A 4,954-nucleotide genomic window follows, 5' to 3' on the forward strand; every position below is an offset into this window, starting at 1 on the left:
TGTGGCAGAAAACAGGCTTGAAACGAAAAACAGAGGAAATCTGCGTGATGCAAGGGTCAGACCAAACAGAAGTATATATAATGATTTTTTTCAGACCAGAAAGATTACCCCGCCCGAAAACGGAGTTCGGGAGGCACACGAGGTGGCCACAAGCCCTCACGGCGCGGCCAGGGGGTGGGCCCGCGCTGTGCAGGCTTGTCGCCTCCTCGCGCACTTCCCGGACTACTTCCAAATTTTTTATTTTTTCAAATATTCCAAAATGAAGAAAATTTCCTACTGGAAAAGTTTTGGACTCTGTTTCTTACCGGATCACATACCTCTTCGTTTTCGGAGTCTGAAACAGGCTGATAAATATCCCTTAGGTATTCTTTCGGAGTTATGGTATTGATGATATTGCTTTCAACATTTATGGGAGTACATGAGATATAATGCTTGATTCTCTGCCCATTTACCAGTCTCGGACAATTACCTTTCGTGTTGTTGATCTTGATAGCACCGGAGCGATATACTTCCTCAACAACATAGGGACCTTCCCATTTAGAGAGAAGCTTGCCTGAAAAGAATCTTAAACGAGAGTTATATAGCAAGACATAATCACCTACATTGAACTCGCGCTTTGGTATCCTCTTATCATGCCACCTCTTAACCTTCTCTTTGAACAACTTGGCATTCTCATATGCGTGAGTTCTCCATTCATCAAGCGAGCTAATATCAAATAACCACTTCTCACCGGCAAGTTTGAAATCAAAGTTGAGCTCTTTGATTGCCCAATAAGCTTTATGCTCTAGCTCAAGAGGCAAGTGACATGCTTCCCATACACCATTTTATACAGAGACATGCCCATGGGATTCTTATAGGCAGTTCTATAAGCCCACAGTGCATCATCGAGCTTCTTAGACCAATTCTTTCTAGACCTGTTGACAGTCTTTTGCAGAATTAGTTTAATCTCTCTATTACTTAGCTCTACTTGACCACTGGACTGAGGGTGATAGGGAGACGTAATTCTATGGTTGACATCGTACTTAGCAAGCGTTTTACGGAAAGCACCATGAATGAAGTGTGAACCACCGTCGGTCATTAGATATCTAGGGACTCCAAATCTAGGGAAGATAACTTCTTCAGCATCTTGATAGAGGTGTTGTGATCAGCACTACTAGTGTGGATAGCTTCTACCCACTTAGTGACATATTCAACAACAACTAGGATATGAGTATACCCATTGGATTTTGGAAAAGGTCCCATATAATCAAAGCCCCAGACATCAAATGGTTCAATGACAAGTGAATAGTTCATACGCATTTCCTCACGTTTGCTAATATTACCTATTCTTTGACATTCGTCACAAGACAAGACAAACTTAAGGGCATCCTTGAAGAGAGTGGGCCAATAGAAACGTGATTGCAATACCTTGTGTGCAGTTCTATCTCCCACATGGTGTCCTCCGTATGCCTCGGAGTGACACTTCTGTAGGATCTGTCCCTGTTCATGTTCAGGTACACAACATCTAGTAACACCATCTACTCCTTCCTTATAAAGGTGAGGATCATCCCAGAAGTAATGTCTCAAGTCAAAGAAGAATTTCTTCTTTTGCTGGTACGTGAAACTAGGTGGTATGTATTTGGCAACGATATAGTTTGCATAATCAGCATACCACGGTGCACTACGTGAAGCATTGATGACATTCAATTGCTCATCAGGAAAGCTATCATCAATAGGTTGTGGGTCATCAAGAACGTTCTCCAACCTAGACAAGTCATCTGCTACTGGGTTATCAACACCCTTTCTGTCGACAACGTGCAAATCAAATTCTTTTAGCAAGAGAACCCATCTGATAAGTCTAGGTTTAGCGTATTTCTTCTCCATGAGTTACTTAATAGCAGCATGATCAGTGTGAATAGTGAATTTGGAATCAACTATGTAAGACCTGAACTTTTCACATGCAAACACGACTGCTAAAAATTCCTTCTCCGTAGTGGCACAGTTTCTTTGGGCACTGTCTAGAGTTTTACTAGCATAGTGAATAACATTCAACTTATTATCGACTCTTTGCCCTAGAACAGCACCAACAGCATAATCACTAGCATCACACATGATCTCAAAAGGTAAGTTCCAATCAGGTGGTTGAACAACAGGTGCGGTTATCAAAGCCCTATTAAGTATTTCGAAGGCTTCTTCACAATCATCGTCAAAGACAAAAGGAATATCCTTTTGCAAGAGATTGGTAAGAGGCCTAGAAATCTTAGAGAAGTCTTTAATGAACCTTCTATAGAAACCAGCATGACCAAGGAAACTTCTTATACCTTTGATATCTGTGGGGTATGGCATTTTCTCGATTGCATCAACATTAGCCTTATCAACTTCAATACCTCTTTCATAAATTTTATGTCCTAAGACGATGCCTTCATTAACCATAAAGTGGCACTTCTCCCAATTCAAGACAAGATTGGTGTCTTTACATCTCTGTAAGACTCGATCAAGGTTACTGAGGCAATCATCAAAGGAAGACCCATAAACAGAGAAGTCATCCATGAAAACCTCAACAATCTTTTCACAAAAGTCAAAGAATATAGCAATCATACATCTTTGAAAGGTGGCAGGTGCATTACATAGGCCAAAAGGCATACGTCTATAAGCAAAGGTACCGAAAGGGCATGTGGAAGTGGTTTTCTCCTGATCAGATTGTGCAACTGGTATTTAGGAGAAACCAGAATAACCGTCTAGAAAGCAGAAGTGTGTGTGTTTGGACAGCCTTTCTAGCAGTTGGTCGATAAAAGGCAAAGGGTAATGATCTTTCCTAGTGGCTTTATTCAATTTCCTAAAATCGATCACCATCCTATAGCCAGTAATAATCCTGTGTGGGATCAATTCATCCTTATCATTAGGGACAATGGTAATGCCTCCCTTCTTAGGGACGCAATGCACCGGACTCACCCAATCGCTGTGAGCAACAGGATAAATGATACGTTCTTCTAGGAGCTTTAGTATTTCTTTTCTTACTACTTCTTTCATCTTAGGATTTAATCTCCTTTGATGATCAGCAACTGGTTTGAAATCAGGATAAGTTTTAATCTTGTGCCAGCATAGAGTAGGACTAATGCCCTTATGATCATCAAGAGTATATCCAATAGCAGCACGGTGCTTCCTCAGAGTTTTTAGTAACTTCTTTTCTTCATGCTCTGAGAGGCCAGCACTAATTATGACAGGATATATCTCTTTTTCATCAAGGTAGGCATACTTAAGAGTATCAGGCAACTGTTTAAGCTCGAACACAGGATCACCCTTTGGTGGGGGTGGATCCCCAAGCAGTTCAACAAGCAAGTTATTCTTAAGGATAGGATATTGTTCTAAGACAACTCTATCTATTTCATCCCTTTCATCCATATGCATATCATTTTCATGCTCAAGCAAGTATTGCTCTAAGGGATCAGTAGGAGGCACGACAATAGAGGCTAAGGCAATAGTTTCATCCCTACTAGGCAAGTCCTTTTCATGAGGTTGTCTACCAAACTTAGAGAAATTGAACTCATGTGACACACCTTCAAAGCCAACAGTGACAGTTTGCTTCTCACAATCAATATGAGCATTGACAGTATTGAGAAAAGATCTACCAAATATGGTGGGACAAAAGCTATCTTGTGTGGTAGCAAGAACGAGGAAATCAGCAGGATACTTCGTTTTACCACACAAGACTTCAACATCCCTAACAATTCCCACAGGGCAGATAGTATCTCTATTGGCAAGCCGAATAGTGACATCAAGAGGCTCTATCTCAACAGGTGCAATCTCATCTTTGATTTCATCGTATAAGGATTGAGGTATTGCACTAACACTAGCACCCACGTCACATAAACCATGATAACAATGATCTCCTATCTTAACGGAAACCACGGGCATGCCAACAACAGGCCTATTTTTGTCTCTAACGTGAGGTTTAGCAATTCTAGCAGCATCTTCACAGAAGTGAATATTATGTCCCTCAACATCATCGGACAGAAGATCTTTGATAATAGCAATGCTAGGTTCAACTCTAATTTGCTCAGGGGGTGTAGGTGTTCTAATGTAGCCTCTACGTATCATAGTTGAAGCTTTAGAATGATCCTTTATTCTAACAGGGAAAGGTGGTTTCTCAATGTAAGCACTGGGAACAACAGGATCATTATAGGCAATGACTCTCTCTTCAACTGGAGTGGGTTTAACTACATTGACTTCTAAAGGAGGATGATATTTGAACCACTTCTCTTTGGGGAGATCAATATGAGCAGCAAATGATTCACACAAAGAAGCTACTATCTCAGAGTCAAGTCCATACTTAGCAATAAAATCACTAAAGGTATTTGTCTCAACAAAGGATTTAACGCAATCAAACGTGAAATTCATACCTGACTCCTTACCTTCTTCAAGCTCCCAATCTTCAGAGTTGCGTTTAATTCTCTACAATAAATTCCATTTGAAGTCAATATCTCTCTTCATAAAAGAATCGATACAAGAAGTGTCAAGCATGGCGCGATCATCATGAGAAAGCCGAGCATAGAAGTTCTGAATGATAATTTCTATCGAGAACTCATGATTGGGGCTTGAATATAACATTGATTTAAGCCTCCCCCAAGCTTGAGCGATGATTTCTCTATCATGAGGCCAAAAATTATAAATATAATTCCGATCACGATGTACTAAACGCATAGGATAAAACTTTTGATGAAATTCCAATTTCAACCGATTGTAGTCCCATGATCCAGTATCATCACATAGCATATACCATGTCAACGCCTTATCCTTCAAAGATAAAGGAAAGACCCTCTTCTTGACCTCATCCTCGGGCAAACCTGCAAGCTTAAATAAACCATAAACTTCATCTACATAGATTAGATGCAAGTATGGATGTGATGTTCCATCTCCTGTAAAAGGATTAGCCAGCAGTTTCTCAAGCATACCCGAAGGAAATTCAAAGCAAATA

Source organism: Hordeum vulgare, chromosome 5H (assembly GCF_904849725.1).
Source record: "Hordeum vulgare subsp. vulgare chromosome 5H, MorexV3_pseudomolecules_assembly, whole genome shotgun sequence".
Classification (NCBI taxonomy): domain Eukaryota; kingdom Viridiplantae; phylum Streptophyta; class Magnoliopsida; order Poales; family Poaceae; genus Hordeum; species Hordeum vulgare.